Here is an 18492-nt window from a genome sequence, read left to right as displayed (position 1 = left end):
ACGGCAGCAGCAGAACCAGGAGGCTGGCACTGGATAGTCTGGTGGGCTTCCCAGCCCACCGAGCAAGGCGGCTACAGTCGGCGTGCTGACCCACAGAGCTAGAGAGCACAGCGCCTTTGGCAGGAGGCTTCCTGGCCGAGTGGGGTGCCTCTGGGTGCTTATTGGCAGAGCTAAAGAGCTTGCCCAAGCAGGGCTGGGCCCAACTGAGGGGCCAAGGGGCTGACAGCCAAGAGAGAAGACCGCCTGCAGGCACGGCTGAGAAGCTGTCCTGACCAAAGAACTGTATCTTGAGTTGTTCCTGATCCTGAATTGTAACCTCTTACTTCCCTAATAAATCCCCAAACTATAAGCATAGTCTGTGAGTTCCGTGTGGCCATTGCAATGAATTACTGAACCCAGCAGAGCAGAGAATGCTGTGGGAGGGACGGCTGGTGTCAGAATTGGTAAAAGGGTTGGGGGATAGAGGTATGTTTGACCTCTGCCTCATAGGAATCAGCCTTGGGCTGATGCTGATGGTGATTCTCTTCCCCCCACAAAGTTAGACTAGGTCTAATGCCACCACGCCATTTTGACAGTATGCTACTAGGTGTTGTGTGGCATATGTATAAATCTGTGGCTATTTAAATTTAAATGAATACAAACAAAATTAAACAGCAGCTCCTAAGTCATACTAGTCATTTCAAGTGCTCACCAGCTATTTCTAGTAACGGCTACCAAATGGGACAATGGAGGTATAAACTATTTCCATCTTTACAGAAAGTTCTATTGGAAAACACTGGTGTAGAATAACTCTGGAAGGACACACAAGGAACTGGTAATGGTGGTTGCCTTCAGGGAGGGAAACTGGGAGACTGCAGCACCACGTACCCTTTGGTACCTTTGGAATTTGAGAGCGTGTGTTCGTGCTGTGCATTTACAAATACATTTTAATAAACAAATTGGGATTTAGGTGTCCCCATGTAGGGTTATGACATTCGGGCAGCCATAACCAGATTACTCTGCAATTCGCCTAAAACCAAACAAATTAGTAGATATTAAGACTTCACATTATCATATCCTCAGTTCCCCGGGAACGCTCTGCCACAGCAGTTAGTCTGCATTTTCCCCAGGGCTCCCTCTCCCAGAGATTTACCCCCCAGTGTGCTCTAGTTCCTGCCTAGACCTGTCACACAGCTGTCACCCCCAACTTCCTCTCACTGTTTCCTGGGTTGGGACCTTCATTTCCTGCCTGCCTTTTCTTCTTTCTTGATTTACCCTCTTCTGGAGCACAAACTCAGCTAAGAATCCCTTTCTAATGTCAAAAACAAAACAAAACTGTGGGCCTCCTCATGATAGTAATTGTACTATTAAAACACCTTAAAAAAAAAAAGTACCCATTAAATGAAATAATATATATACATGGGAATTACACTACTGATGTTTTTCTTTGTCCCTTTTCACAGATGCAGTCAACTTAATCCATGTGTTTTCTACCCAGCGAAGTCCACATGTATAGGCACCGTTTATATTGTTGAAAAAAGGTATTTTGCAATGAAGAAGTCGTTGGCCTTCCAAAATTCTATTATGTAGTCCTCAGCATCACTTCTATCACCAAGGTCATATCTTCCAACAACCAATCCTTCTTCTTTGTTTCCAACTTTCCCATTGCAATCACCAGTAGTTATCAATGCATCTTGATTCCACGTTTGATCAATTTCAGACTGCAGAAGCTGCTAAAAGTCATCCATTTCCTCATCTTTGGCCTTAGTGTTTAGTGCATAAATTTGAACCATAGTTGCATTAACTGGTCTTCCTGGTAGCTGTCTGGATATTATCCTATCACTGACAGTGTTGTACTTCAGGGTAGATGTTGAAATGTTCTTTTTGACAATGAATGCCATCCTATTCCTCTTCAATTTGTCCTTCTTACCATAATAGACCATATAACTGTCTGATTCAAAATGTCCAATACCAGTCCATTTCAGCTCACTAATGCCTAGGACTTCACGCATTCCATTTAATTTTTGACAACCTCCAATTTTCCTAGATTCATACTTCAGACATTTCACGTTCTCATTATTAATGAGTATTTGCAGCTGTTTCTTCTCAGTTTGAATCATGCCACATCAGGAAATGAAGGCCCTGAAAGCTTTCTCCATTCTCATCATTAAGGTTGACTCTGCTTTGAGGAGGCAGCTCTTCTCCTGTCGCATTTTGAGGCCTTTCCAACCTGAGGGGCTCATCTTCCAGCGCTATATCAGACAATGTTCCTATGCTATTCATAGGGTTTTCACTGGTCAAGTTTTTCAGAAGTAGACCACCAGGTCCTTCTTCCTTGTCTGTCTCAGTCTGGAAGCTCCACTGAAACCTGTCCACCATGGACTACCCTGCTGGTATTGGAAATACTGGTGGCATAGCTCCCAGCATCACAGCAACATGCAAGCCACCACATTATGGCAAACTGACAGGTGCATGGGAAAGACATGATGGAAAAGCTCAATATCATCAGTCAGAACAAAGCCAGGGGCCGACTGTGCAACAGACCATCAATTGCTCATATGAAAGTCCAAGATGAAGCTGAAGAAAATTAGAGCAAGTTCATGGAAAACAAAATATGATCTTGAGTATATCCTGCCTGAATTTGGAGACCATCTCAAGGATAGATTTGACTAATTGAACACTAATGACCAAGATCAGATGAGCTGTGGAATGACATCAAGAACATCATACATAAAGAAAGCAAAAGTCATTAAAAAGACAGGAAAGAAAGAAAAGACCAAAAGGGAAGTCAGAAGAGATTCTGAAACTTGATCTTGAATATAGAGTAGATAAAGCAAATGGAAGAAATGACGACGGAAAAGCTGAAGAGAAGATTTCGAAGGGCAGCTTAGTATTATGACAGGTGCAAAGACCTGGAGTTAGGAAACCAAAAGGGAAGACACTCTTGGCATTTCTCAAGCTGAAAGAACTGAATTAAAAATTCAATCCTCGTGTTGTAATTTTGAAGGATTCTATGGGCAAAATACTGAACGATGAATCAAAAGAAGATGGCTCATCTAGCTTGGTGGTAGTGAGCCCCTCTCTCTCTCTGCTTGCTTCTTTCTTTTATGTCGCAAAAGAGATTGACTCAAGATACATCCTAATCTTCTAGACTGAGTGCTGCCTAGCTAACATAACTGCCTCTAATCCTACCTCATTAACATCAAAGAGGTAAGATTTACGACATATACAAAAATCACATCAGATAACAAAATTGTGCACAATCACACAATACTGGGGATCATGGCCTAGCCAAGATGACACACACTTTTGGGGGACACAGTTCAATCCATCACAGTAACATAATGGCCCCACCACGTACAAGTTGTATACCTTAACTTCCCGTAGCCTATGAAATGGAAATAGTAATAGTGCCCTCTGCCTTATTTTTATTCCATTCATCAATTCATTCATCAGGCATTTACTGAGCACATTGTGCTTGGCAAAGTACAGGGTCAGCAGAAAAGAGGAAGACCCTCAACAAGGTGGATTGACACAGTGGCTACAACAATGAGCTCAAGCATACCAACAATTTTAAGTATGGTGCAGGACAAGGCAGTGTTTTGCTCTGTTGTGCATAGGGTCACCTTGAGTCAGAATCGACTCGATGACAGCTAACAGCAACTAACAACTGTGTGCCAGGCATTGTTCTAGGCACTGGAAATGCAATGATGAATGAGTCAGGCAAAGTTTCTGTTTTCATTTATTCAGAATTTGGTCCTATCTAGACTCCTACAGGATATGGGTCAGGAATATGGGGGAGATGGGATTGTTGGATGGAAGAGAGGAGGGAAGAAAGAAAGATATGCAGTGTTCACCAGCTTCACAGGTCTGCCCTAGCCCACTAGTTCTTGGTCTGGGAATCACAAGCTTCTAGAAGTTTTCTGCCTTATAGCTGGCATTGCATTGCATCAGAGTCTACCCTCATCCCCATCCCGCACAGGACAATTGTCTAGAAACCCAACTTGGATTTCTTCAGGAGGAAGGAAGGTGCTGTTTCCTTATTCAGCACACTCATATCTGAAAGATCAACTGCCTTTCTGAGTCAGAAGCTAACCTTGTCATTCTTTTCCATACTGATAACTTTGTCATTCTTTTCCAAATGAAAAAAACATGAGTCATCTGTTGGTACAGCAGCTGGATGTCATATGCCAGGCTCTTCTGTACAGCCAGGAGCTGGATCAGATTCAGCCGGTGCTGGAAAGGCCGTTGGGAATGGCTGAGAAGTCCCATGAGAACAGCTTGCTATTTACTGATTTGCTTTGAAAGCAGCGAAGCCAGTTTATCCATTGCATCTGTTAATGTAAGTCTTCGTCTAAGCCATTCAGTTTTCTCTGGTCTCCAGAGGAAGTGAAATTGAACATATACAGAAAGCCAGGCAGGATAATGAAGGAAGGAAGCAGGACAATTCCTTCCTAACTGTGTGCTACAACATTTAAGAAAGGCAGCTCTGAAACTTGGACACTGTGGAATGGACCTTGGCTCAGGTGCTTGGGGCTGAAACTCTTTGAGCCAGAGACCTGAGAAAGTGTGATGTGCTGGCAGGGAACAGGACTTGGAATGCAGAAACCAGAGAGTTCAGTCCCTTCCCTGAGGCCCATTTCTACACAGCTTCGGTTTTCCTTCCTGTGAAATGGAAATAACCATCCTCCTTCCCAGGATTGTTGTAAAAATTGAATGAAGTCAGAGAATGAGATCAGAAAAGCTTGCTTTGTGCACTCTGGAGAGCTGTATAAGGAGAAATCAGTGCTCGGGGTGGAAGTAGATGTAGACTCTGTATCACATGATCTGGAGTTCTTAAAAGGACAGAAACCACTTTCTCTCCACCTCAGACTTTCACTGTAATCTTTCAAGAGCAGTCTATGGTGTTGCCCAAGTTCTCCCTCGACTCCCTTCATTGTAGAGTTTCCTTGAAGCTGTACCTATCTGGATTTGGTATTTGGTGTTGATGAAAAGTGCTTGAGGAAAGGAAGTAAAGTCAATCCCGTACAATGGTAGATCTGAGGCCTGGGCCATAGGATCATGGAGTGCTAACCCAGCAGTCAAGGGACCCAAAGCCCTGTTCTGGTACCACCAGCAATTTCTTGTGTCCTGGATGGGCAGATTCCTCCGTCTGAGCTGGTTTCCTGCCTCCCTGAGGCATTATGGAACAGATGTGAATAGGTAAGGTGACTTGGCTTCCTTCATAGAAAGGTATGCCCTGAATTGTGGCTTGAACCCCAAAGTCTTAGTCCTGTTTTTCTAAATTGTCAGGTGACTGGCTCTCCTCCTGGATTCCTCTGAGCTATTGTCATTTTATGGCTTTTTGACACTTTGAGGAGACAGTTACTTGCCTGGCCCTGCTCTGACCACTTAGCTCCAGTTTAATTTGGTTTAGCAGAGGATTAGCTGGCTGGAGCACCTACTTACTGACCACCCCCGCCCCAAGAATATGTATTATTTTTTGATATTGGGAATATACACAGCAAAACATCCACCAATTCAACAATTTTGCTATGTACAGTTCAGTGACACTGGTTACATTCTTGGACTTTTGTAACCATTCTCACCCTCCTTTTCCATATTGTTCCTCCCCCCGTTAACATAAACTCACCGCCCACTAAGTTGCCTGTCGAATCTTTCTAATTGCTGTTGTTAGTTTGATCCCAGATAGTTTTTAAAAGGGCCCGATGCTCAAGACAGACATTCTTTACTAGTTAAGCCAAACTGTTGTTTGGTTTAAAGAATACTTTAGGGGTGTTTTTGGTGTAAGGTTTAAAGATTAGCTCAGCAGTAATTTCTAGGGTTAAGAGTAGTGTATTATCTTTGTTTAATTATGGGTCTTCGAACCCCTTTGTTCTGCTCAAACCCCTGCTGAGAATTTGCATTCCCACCCCAAACCTACTGAATCAGGATCTACATTTTAGTAAGATCCCCAGCTAATTCATCTAAAAGAAATTTTTTTTATTGTGCTTTAAGTGAAAGTTTACAAATCAAGTCAGTCTGTCTCACAAAAACCCATATACACCTCGCTACACACTCCCAGTTACTCTCCCCCTAATGAGATAACCCGCTCTCTCCCTCCACTCGGTAATTCCAGGAATGCACTTGCATCTAGAAGATCCCTTGATTCTTTGTTTTGAGAGCTTGTTGAGGCGATCATGGTCTGTTTCTTTACGTGACCTGATATTGAGTGTTGTCTCTGAGCCATCTATAAGTTATTGTATTAGTTTATTTTATGTCTGCTTACTGTGTCTTAGCTTCTTGGTTTGTTTTGTTTTTATATGCTTGAGTGAGCTAGCTTGATTATTTTTGCCTTTGGAGCGGTGACATCCTGTCACCAGATGGCTAGAGGTGTTCTCAGGTATATCAGTCTAGGAGTCCATTCACTTTTCTTGTATGAATTCAGCTCAGGTGTCCAGGTAGCTGATCATCAAGTGTGTGGTACAGGCTCTGTCCTATAGTCTTAGAGAGGCATGGGTGATTGGTGTAGGTATCGGTGTCTGGTTACAACAGGGGGTTACACTCTGAACAAGGCAAGGGCTGAAAATCATCCGCCACGTGTCTCTGAGGAAAGCGTGTCCCTGTTCCCTAGAGTGTGCAGCTGGGTGTATTCTGCATACGGACCATGGGCACCCAATGTTTTTGGTTGTAAGCACTGGGAGGTACCAGTTATCCTTGGACCCCTGTTGTGGGTGACTGGGTGACCTGAGTGGAGCCACCAGTCCTTAAGCCCCTGATGTGTATAGGTGAGGACCGTGTTTAACAGGCACGGCAATGTCAAACATCAAACACCTGCCTCTCCACTGCACAGCTGAAAAGGTTGGAGCCTGCCAACAAGGGCCTATTCTCCTGAAATAGGCCCACACAGGTCCATGCAGAGAGGGAATGTACTCAAAGTCCACAGACCATTTATGTGTGGACAGGAGCCGCTTCACTCCTGAGCGCCCCCAATTAGTGGAGCTGGCAAATCATCTTTTCCCCCAATTGCAAATTTATTCCTTCTCCAAGGTGGGAGGATGGCTCTAGGTGCTCAACAGGGCCTTTCTCAGGCCCAGGGAAGTCAGCCGCTGAAGCCAGCTTGGGGAGATGTGGGGCTCAGTAAAATACACGCAAGTACTTAGCTTTTGCCGACAGCGGTCTTTTTTCTCTGGTTCTGGAGGTGTGAGTAGGCTGTGTGGCTGGCTGCTTCTCCCGAAGGAAACTGCAGTCGAACGCTAGTACCAAGCCACTGCAGCCACTCCCGGGAATGGTGCCTGAGGGCTCCCTGCGATTTGCGTCGGAAAACTCCTCTCCGCTTCTCAACCGTCTCTTCCTCCCTCTGCCCAACTGTTCATTTTCTAAGCATGCCTTTGATGTTCAGCCACACACTTGATGTCATAGATATACTTGTTTCACTTGTTTTTTCTGGTCTTTGTTGTAAGAGGGCTTGCCGGAAGTCTCTGTCTATTCCACCATCTTGGCTCCGCCTTGCAATGTTCTTTTTTTATGATGAATGCAACACCACTCCTCTTCAAGTTGTCATTCCCGGCATAGTAGACTATATGATTGTCCAATTCAAAATGGCCAATACCAGTCCATTTCAGCTCACTAATGCCTAGAATATCAACATTTATGCATTCCATTTCATTTTTGATGATTCCCTATTTTCCTAGATTCATACTTCATACATTCCAGGTTCCGCTTATTTATGGATCTTCGCAGCTGTTTCTTCTTTTCTTGAGTTGTGTCACATCACCAAATGAAGGTCCTGGAAAGCTTTACTCCATCCACATCACTAAGGTTGACTCTACTGTGATGAGGCAGCTCTTCCTCAGTGGTCTTTTGAGTGCCTTCCAACCTGGGGGCTCATCTTCCAGCACTATATCAGACAATGTTCCACTGCTATTTATAAGGTTTTCACTGGCTAACTCTTTTCAGAAGTAGACTGCCAGGTCCTTCTTCCTAGTCTGTAGTAATCTGGAAGTTCAGCTGAAACCTGTCCTCCACCGGTGACCCCTCTGGTATCTGAATACTGGTGGCATAGATTCCAGCATCACAGCAACATGAAAGCCCCCACAGTAAGACAAAGTGTCAGACATGTGGGGGAAGACCAGTTAATACGACTATTATTCAAATTTACTCACAACCACAAAGGCCGAAGATGAAGAAATTGAAGATTTTTATTAGCTTCTACAGTCTGAAATTGATTGAACATGCAATCAGGATGCATTGATAATTCCTGGTAATTGGAACACAAAAGCTGGCAGCAAAGAAGAAGGATTGGTAGTTGGAAAATATGGCCTTGGTGATAGAAACAATGCCAGAGATCGAATGATAGAATTTTGCAAAACCAATGACTTCTTCATTGCAAGTGCTTTTTTTCACCAACAGAAACAATGGCTATACACATGGACCTCACCAGATGGAATGCACAGGAAGCAAATTGACTACATCTGTGGAAAGAGATGATGGAAAAGCTCAGCATCATCAGTCCGAATAAGCCTAGGGATTGACTGTGGAACAGACCATCAATTGCTCATATGCAAGTTCAAGCTGAAACTAAAGAAAATCAGAGCAAGTCCACGAGAGCCAAAATATGAACTTGAGTATATCCCACCTGAATTTACAGACCATCTCAAGAATAGATTTCAGGTGTTGTTGCATACTAATGACCGAAGACAAGACGAGTTGTAAAATGACATCATACATGAAAAAAGCAGGAGGTCATTGAAAAGTCAGGAAAGAAAGAAAAGACCAAGATGGATGTCAGAGGAGACTCTGAAACTTGCTCTCAAATATCGAGCAGCTAAAGCAGAAGGAAGAAATGATGAAGTAAAAGAAATGAACAGAAGATTTCAAAGGGTGGCTTGAGAAGACAAAGTAAAGTATTATTACGACAGGTGCAAAGAGCTGGAGATAGAAAACCAAAAGGGAAGAACACACTCTGCGTTTCTCAAGCTGAAAGAACTGAAGAAAAAAGTCAAGCCTCGAGTTGCTATAGTGAAGGATCTATGGGGAAAATATTTAATGACGCAGGAAGCATCAAAAGAAGATGGAAGGGTTACACAGAGCCATTATACCAAAAAGAATTAGTCGATGTTCAGCCATTTCAAGAGGCAGCATATGGTCAGGAACCGATGGTACTGAAGGAAGAGGTCCAAGCTACACTGAAGGCATTGGTGAAAAAGAAGGCTCCAGGAATTGATGGAATATCAGTTGAGACGTTTCAACAAACGGATGCAGTGGTGGAAGTGCTCACTCATCTATGCCAAGAAATGTGGAAGATGGCTTCCTGACCAACTGACTGGAAGAGATCCATACTTATACCTATTCCCAAGAAAGGTGATCCAACGGAATGGGGAAAGTATTGAACAATATCATTAATATCAGATGCGAGCAAAATTTTGCTGAAGATCATTCAACAGCGGCTACAGCAGTGTATCGACAGAGAACATCCAGAAATTCAGGCCGGGTTCAGAAGAGGACGTGGAAGCAGGGATATCATTGCTGATGTCAGACGGATCCTGGCTGAGAGCAGAGAATACCAGAAGGATGTTTACCTGTGTTTTATTGACTATGCAAAGGCATTTGATTGTGTGGATCATAACAAATTATGCATAACATTTCGAAGAATGGAAATTTCAGAAAACTTAATTGTGCTTGTGAGGAACCTGCACGTACATCAAGAGGCAGTTGTTTAGACAGAAAAAGGGGAGATTGTGTGGGTTAAAGTCAGGAAAGGTGTGCATCAGGGTTTTATCCTTTCACCATACCTATTCGGCCTGTATGCTGAGCAAATAATCCAAGAAGCTGGAGTATAGGAAGAAGAACAGGGCATGAGGGTTGGAGGAAGAATCATTAACAACCTCCATTATGCAGATGACACAACCTTGCTTGCTGAAAGTGAAGAGGACTTGAGGCACTTACTAACGAAAATCAAAGACCACAGCCTTCAGTATCAATTACATCTCAACATAAAGAAAACAAAAGTCCTCGCACTGGACCAATAATCACATCATGTTAAAGGGAGAAAAGATTGAAGCTGTCGAGGATTTCATTTTACTTGGAGCCACAATCAACACCCATGGAAGCAGCAATCAAGAAATCAAAAGACACATTGCATTGGGCAAATCTACTGCAAAGGACCTCTTTAAAGCATTGAAAAGCAAAGATGTCACCTTGAAGACCAAGGTGCGCCTGACCCAAGACATGGTATTTTCAATTGCCTCATATGCATGTGAAAGCTGGGCAATGAATAAGGAAGACCAGAGAAGAATCGATGCCTTTGAATTGCAGTGTTGGCAAAGAATATTGAATATACCATGGACTGCCAAAAGAAAGAACAAATCTGTCTTGGAAGAAGTACAACCAGAATGCTCCTTAGAAGCTAGGATGGTGAGGCTGCATCTTACATACTTTGGACATGTTGTCGGGAGGGATCAGTTCCTGGAGAAGGACATCATGCTCAGTAAAGTACAGGGTCAGTGGAAAAGAGGAAGACCTTCAATGAGATAGATTGACACAGTGGCTGCACCAATGGGCTCAAGCACAACAACGATTCTAAGGATGGCGCAGGACTGGGCAGTGTTTTGTTCTATTGTGCATAGGGTCGCTATGAGGCAGAATCTACTTGACGGCACCTAACAACAATAATTATAACCTCCTGGGACCACAGAGGTCTATGCACTTGGACGTGGCCCAGATGGACGTTATTGGACGCGTGACTGTACATGCACATATATACATATACATATACATATACATATACATATACATATACATATACATATACATATCTACATATATCTATATACTACATGTACTTTTTTTCAGTTTGTTATCTAAATGAAAGTGCAAAGCTTTGAAAGTTTTTAACAGAAAATGTTTGAAAAACACTGCCCTGAGCCAAACAGAAATGGAAGGATCGTAGCAGTTTCTCCGATTGATTTTTACATAGCATCTTCTTCAAAATCTTCTTTCTTCTTTTTTCCTATCAATTCTCATCTCTGGCACTTTTGCCCGCATGGTGCACACGTCTCTCTTATCATTTTCATTGGGTCCTGAACACTAGTATTGATTCTGGTGACGCTCAGTTATTCCTCAGTGTGAACTTGATTTCTCCTTGGTCTTGGTTTTGATATGGTGGAAGCTCTAGTTGTTTATCACACAAGCTTCTTACTGTTTGGTGGCATTTCTTTAGGCATAAGTTACTCACTTATTCTAACACCCAGTTTACCTTGTCATTAAAATCTTTCTTATAGATTAGGATTGATTTATAATCAATGTTAGTGAATATTTTTGTAATTCAGCTCCTATCCCAAATTTTTATATGTGTGTACATAGAAGCTAAGCAATATTATCAGTGATGATAAGAACAACCACAATAACAAATTATAACTACCATTTGTTGGATAAGTACTTTGTTCCAGGCACTCTTCTAAGCATTTTACCTATATTATCTCCTTTACTCTTTGTCACAACAATGAAAGGTGGGTGTTGTACCTTGGTTTACAGTTGAGGGAATGGAGGGCCGTGGACTTGAAGAACTTGACATGCAACACATAGCAGTGTGCTAACCAAACCCTGCTCTTGGTCTTCTACCACACCAACTCCCAGGAGCCCACGAGCAGCTAGGGCCTCACAGGGGACATTTGTCAAAAATCTGCCTTCCTAGTTCATTTCAGAAGATGGCTCCATTCTGTCACAGTGACTTGCACATATACGGCTGATTGCCAAATGTTCTTTTTTTCTCTGCCTGTGAAAACTACTCCTTTGGTTCCACACCTCAGTGTTGCACAGTCCCTGCAAGTTGTACTCTTGGATTTGTATCGGTCTGTTTTCAGAGTGAGACCCTGGAGGAAGAGCTAGCACTCACCTGCCTCCCCTGACCCCCATGACTGTGCCACAAACATTTTTCTGCCTTTCTAAGATCGGTTGCCTATTTTTTTTATGGCGCTGTAATTCACATCCATAAAATTCACCCTCTTAAAAGTGGCAATTCATTGGCTTTTAGTATATTCACAAGGTTGTACAACCATCACTACTGTCTAATTGGAGAACATTTTCATCACCCAAAAAAGACATCACTTACCTGTTGTGTATGGATTTGTCTATTCTGGACATTTCATATAAATGGAATCATGCAATATATGGACTTCTGTGATTGGCTTCTTTCACTTAGTGTAATGTTTTCAAGGCGTGTCCTTGTTATACCATGCATCATTTCATTGTATGGATATACCACACTTTGTTTATGTATTCATCATTAATGAACATTGGATGGTGGTACGGGTTGAATCGTATTCCCCAAAAATACGTGTCTTAAGTCCTGACCTCTATGTCTATCATTATAATCCTATTTGGGAATGGGTTGTCTTTATTATGTTAATGAGGAAGGATTAGTGTAGAGTGTGTCTTGAGTCATTCCGTTTTGAGATATAAAAGAGATTAAATAAACGATCAGAGCAGAGATGGGGGAAGAGAGGTGGCAAACCACATGAAGATTGCCCACGAGCACAAGCTCAAAAAAGACACGGACCTTCCTCCAGCACTGATGGAGAGAGAAAGCCTCCCCCTAGAGCTGGCACTCTGAGTTCAGACTTCTGGCCTCCTAAAGTGTGAGAAAATAAATTTATGTTTGTTAAAGCCACTTACTTGTGGTATTTCTGCTATAACAGGATGAGATGACAATGACAGGTGGTTTCCACTTTTTGTCTCTTGTGAATAATTCTGTTATGACCATTTGTGTCCAAGTGTTTACGTGGACGTATGATTTCATTCTCTTGAGTATACACCTAAGAGTGGAATTGCTAGATCATATGGTAACTCTACGTTTAATTTTCTGAGGAAGTGCCAAACTGTTTTCCACAGGGCCTGCAGCATTTTACACTCCCACCAGCGATGTAAGGGAGTTCTGGTGGCACAGTGGTTAAGAGCTCAGCTGCTAACCAGAAGGCTGGCCGTTGGGATCCACCAGGAACTCCCTGGAAACCCTATGGGGCAGTTGTACTCTGTCCTATAGGGTCTCTGTGAGTCGGAATCAACTTGACGGTAATGGGTTTAGCAGTGTCAGAGGGTTCCAGTTTCCCCACATCTTTGCCAACACTTTTTATCCGTCTTTTTTATTATAGCCGTGGTTTTGTAGTAGACATTAAATTCTGTCTCCCTGTGGTTTTGATTTTCAGTTCATTAATGACTTATGATGGTGAGCATCTTTCTATGTGCATATTGGCCATTTGTACAGCTTCTTTGGAGACTGTCTATTCAAATCCTTTGCCCGTTTTTCAGTTGGGTTATTCGTCTTTCATTGCTGAGCTATAAGAGCTTTTTACATATTCTGAATGCTAGATCCTTATCAGATATATGATTTGTAATATTTTTTTCTGCTCTGTGAGTTGTCTTATTACTTTCTCAAGAGTGTCCTTTGAAGCACAAAAATGTTTCATTTTGATGAAGTCTATTTTTTCTTTGATTGCTTAAGCTTCTGCTATGTATCTAAGAGCTCGTTGCCGAATCCAAGATACGGTGTAACGTAGGGGCCCAGGTTCATTCTTTTGCATATGGATAAGCAGTTACCCCAGAAGGATTTGTTGAGAAGACTATTCTTTCCCCATCGAAGTGTCTTGGCGCCCGTACTGAAAAGCCATTGCCCATAAACGTATGGGTCGCTCACCTATTCTTGACAATAATGTCTTGAAAGGGTATCTGGAGTTATGATGGTGTAGGTAAGAGCTCAGTGGGAAAACAATCAGGCAAGCAACCTGAGTTCTAAAAGCCTCAGGGGTCTGTCCTGCTTCAAAATCATCACAGCCAGGGTTGTCCTGAAGCTGCAGGCCAGGAATGCCCACGAGGTCGCCCTGTGGTGGGACCTGGTACCCAAGGTCCTGGCGTCCTACCTGGAGACGGCTGAGGAGGCAGTGACACTCGGTGGGAGTCTGGATGAAAACTGTCAGGAGGTGCTGAAGTTTGCCACGAGGGAGAATGGCTTCCTGCTGCAGTACCTGGGGGCCATCGCCACAGAGTAAGGCCTCGACTCCCATGGCTGCTTCTGCGCAGGTGCCAATACGCTCTCCCACCATCCCCAGCCTGCCAGGCTCATTCTGCCTCCTGTGGGCTCCAGATTTAGGCTCTCCACCCTTCCTGCTCTCCACAAGTGCCTCCATCCGAAATGGGGATGCTGCAGCAAATGAGCCGTACCCTACAGCCTCTGCACCTCCCGAGCACCCACTGGGGCAGTCCTATCCCTCCCTTCCACCTAGTGCCACCTCCTGCTAAAGGGCAGAACCTGTGGGTGGCAGCTCCAGCTGCCTGCTACTCACTACTCGGAATTCCAGGGAGCTAAGCACTCCACCCCCTTGCCTTTATCTGCAGGGCTATATTATATACTTTGGAGTCAGAGGCGTGGTATCCTTCCAAAAATTTTTTGCATGCTTTTGCAAGTGCACACAATTTTTTAAAGTACAAAAATGGGCTTGTGCTATTCAGCTCTGTCCAGTAGAACTTTCTGCAAGGATGAAACCATTCTATACCTGTGCTGTCCAGTGTGGTAGCCTTGAGTAAGTGTGGCTAGTGAGTACTTAAAATACGACCAGTGTGACTAAGAAACTGAATTTTAAAGTTTGTTTAAATTTAAGTAGGCACATGTAGCTATGGCCATCGTATTAGCACAGCTCTATCTAAATTTTTTTTTTTTATCTATATATATGCATTGTTCTACAACTTGGTTTTTTCCTACTTACATGTTACAGAGATTGTTCCAGGTCAGTACAACTGCTATATCGTTATCATCATCAAGTCCAATACTTCTGTGCTAGGTACTGGGCCAAAGCTTTGTTGGGATTATCTCACTTAACCTTCACAACAAGCCTCTAGGGATAGGTGCTACTATCATCTCCACTTATAGATGAGGAAACTGAGTTGCAGAACTGTTAAGTGCCCTGTGCCAGGGTCTCGCAGCTGGTAAATTGTGGAGCCTGAGTTAGGGCCTGTGCTCTTAGCCAAGACCCCAGAGGGTCTCCCCAGCCTGTATTTTTCAAGGCTGGATAATATTCTACTGTTCACGTCCCATTTTTAGCTCTTCCCACTCCTAGTCCAGGCACACATTTCCATCCCCAAGGGCTCTGCAAGTGAACTGTCAGGAGGTTCCCTGCTGCAGAATGCCAAAGGAAGAGACCTGGCTGTCAGCTGAGCTTTGGTTTAGCAGCTGTCCTGTGGAGGTGGAGCCTGTGGCACTGGAGGAGGAAGTCTGCTTCAAATATCTGGAAGGAAGTGGTCTGCGGTTCGTTCCCCTGGAGGGTAGGAGAAGCTAGGCACAGCAGAGCTTCCTGCAGACAAAGTCTTCAGGCCACCATTCACCCCTCACCGCCCCAACACTTACATTTTGCTCTTCAACCTGTGGGTGCCAGATACAGGGAGGAGGTACTCACCTGCGGGTGTGAATGCTGGAGGGGGCAGCTCTCACTGGGACTCCTGCCTGCCTACCTGCCAGCCTGCCAGCCAGGACTAGGAGCTGGGGCTTCCTTTCCACTCTACAAGCACAGATGAGTGGCTAGGTAGACACGGACCACTGACACTTGGATTGGATTTCCTAGTTTGCAGGGCACTTTCAAAACCTTGTGTCATTTAAACTTTGTAATAGCCCCAGAAAATAGCTAGTAGTAGCTGAATTTCACAGATACTGAAACGGAACCTTGGAAAAATACAATGACTCTCGTCAGGTCAGGATGAGGTAGCTGGTAAGCAGAAAAGTCGGCCCTCCTTGTCCTAAGGCCAGAGGGATTCTCCCCAGCCCTGTAGGAGGCAGAGCATGTGTTTAGGATTTGTACTAGGATTTGCTCTTTGCTGTGGCCATACCCCACTGCCACTACCACTGTCCGCCTGCTCCGGAAGAGACCTCCAACAGAGGGGGTGAAGCTGGGCCCCCGCACCACTCTCCTGAGTGTTAGGAGCTCTGGGTTCCAGCTGGCACCAGGCAGTCTCCAGGCTGCCCTGCCTCCTGCTGGCTTCCCCACCCGCTCCTGTGGCCAGGCCCATCTCCCTAGCTCCTTCCTGCTTCCCAAGGCCCTGACTTAGTTGTCCCATTTCAGAGGAGAGGTGAACCTGGAGGAGGCTGGCCTTGGTGAGCAAGCAGTGGGGACATTGAATAAAGGCAGCTAGGTGTAGCGGATGAGAATGTGGGCTTTGGAACCAACCAAACCCAAATTTGAATCCTTGTTATGCCACTTAATCATTGTGTGACTTTGGGTAGGCTTCTTAACCTCTCTGCGCATTGGCTTCTTCAGCTGTGAATTGGAGACAATAATTCTTACAGTGTTTTCTTGTAAAGATTAATTATACGGTTGATTCTGAGGGTAGGAATACGAGTGGTGGTGCTTTGTATCTCTGTACTCTCTTAAAAAAAAAAAAAAGAAGAAGGTTAAATAGCAGACCCTTTCCACCAGAGTAGTGTCTGTGTTATCCAGGAGCGGCCTCTGGCCTGCAGCTGCTCACTCTCCTACCATCTGTCTCCCCAGGCTGCTTGCTCCCGGCAGATCGGCTTCTCATTTGTAGGGCCCAAACTCTATGCCTTCTCTGGCCTCCCTTACTGTGACATCTGCCACCAAGATGATGCCTCAGTGATTCCGGCCAGGGTCGTCCATAACTGGGACCTCACCAAGTATCCGGCAAGTCTTGAGAGCCTCCTGCTGTAGCCACACGGGACTGCTGAGTGACAGAGGAATGGTCACCCCTCAGCACTGCTGCTGCTCCGCTGTTTGGCCGATTTTGGTGAGGGAAGCCAGTGTCACAAGTTCAGACCATGTGATATGGGACAGTGACCAAGAGAAATGCTTGGTGCCCCTGGGCCGAGCTCTGTCAGTGCCTGCCTTGGTGCTGGGTAGGAGTCTGAGGATGGTTCTCTGCAACGTCATGACTACAGACAGCAGGTTTAAGGTACCAGCAGGTAAGTAGATAGAAAGATAGAGAGGTAGACAGACAGACAGATAGGAAGAAAAAGATAAGATAGATGGATGGACAGATAGATGGACAGACAGGTCTCCCGACTGGCTGGCTGTACTTCCCTTGGAGTGGTCAGCCTTGCCTTTGCAGACCCTACATAGACTTCACCTGTTTGTTTTGTTTTTGATTGTTTCAAAAATCATGTTTTTGAAAGAGCCCTTTTTCTGGGGATTCTCCTGTTATAAAGATAATATATGGTTATTATTTAACATTTAAAAATCACAGAAAAACCTAAAGACAAATCGACCTCAAGTGTCATCCCTCAGAGAAAATCGCGGTTAACATTTCAGGGCATAGCCTGTTCTGTGCATTTCTTTACGTATGCATGTAAGGGAATAGATCTACTTTTCATAAGACTGGGATCATATTGGACCCATACCGTGTTATAAGGTGCTTTTTTCACTTACTATTATAATATCCTGGGCACTTCCTTATGTTCACCAAATGCCTTTGAATAAGATGTATTCTAAGATCTCCCAGATCTTTCCCTTCTCCAGCTAAGCTTGGCCACTTTACCCTGAGCAAATCATTTAACCTCAGTTTCCTCATCTGCAAAGGGGGCTTGAGAACAGTGTCTGTCTTGGGGTTTTGAGGCCTAAACCAGAGAGTTCGTGTCAGTTGTGGCAATCTGCACCTGTCACTTCGGACGGTGCCTTAGAATAGTGCCCTTTGCCTGAGGCCTGTCATGCCTCCTGCCCCTAACTCACACGGTCAGGATAGCCAGGGTGTGCTTCAGAGGATGCAAGCTTGGCTTTCTCCCGAAGGCACAGATTTCTAATATGGCAGACATGAATGGTGAAAAAGAAGCTCCTTGCGTTTCTCCAACCCCAAGGCCTGTGAGCCGTGCAGTCCTGGCCTGGTGGGTATGTGCTTATTGGAGGGCGGGGAAGCTGATCCCGAGAATCAGTTCCATGCTGTCTGGAAGGACTGGGGGCTGGGGGCACAGTCCTCCTTGGTGCCTCCTGGCCTCCCCTGGTAGCCTGTGCCACAAGTAGGCACCCCCACCTTCACCCAACTGGGGAGGGGAAACCCCAAAGAAGTTGGCTTCTCTTTGGCTTTTTTGTTATTTATCTTGTCCCCACCCCTGGTAAGTATTTAATTAACTACACAGAGGAAATTAAACCTAAATATCACCAAAAATGCAAAGAGCCCTTTGACCATAAAACACATTCAATATTTACAAGACCCTGATACTTCTGGTGAGCCTTCTCCTTAATCACTGCATTATTCCTTGTGCCATTTTCTTTTTCTACAGTTAAAATCATTCTCTAGGCATATGTGAGGTCAGGAGATACCCAGTTTCCTCCCAAACATCACCAACCTGGGGAAGACAGGGAAATTCAATATAGGACATGGCTGGCTTGGAGCTTGGGGCCTTTTTGTTTGGGGTCTTTTTGACAGAGCCACTTGTGTCGAGGCATGGCTGGCACTTGGCAGGCTGGCAGCCTGGGGCTGGGACTCCTGTCTTTGTCTCCTCCTTACCCACAGGAGAGGATAGGAAGAGTCCCTGGGGAGCAC

This window comes from Elephas maximus, chromosome 19, assembly GCF_024166365.1.
Source record: "Elephas maximus indicus isolate mEleMax1 chromosome 19, mEleMax1 primary haplotype, whole genome shotgun sequence".
Taxonomy (NCBI): domain Eukaryota; kingdom Metazoa; phylum Chordata; class Mammalia; order Proboscidea; family Elephantidae; genus Elephas; species Elephas maximus.
The sequence above is the reverse complement of the archived record's forward strand: the minus strand, read 5'-3'. Positions refer to the sequence as shown.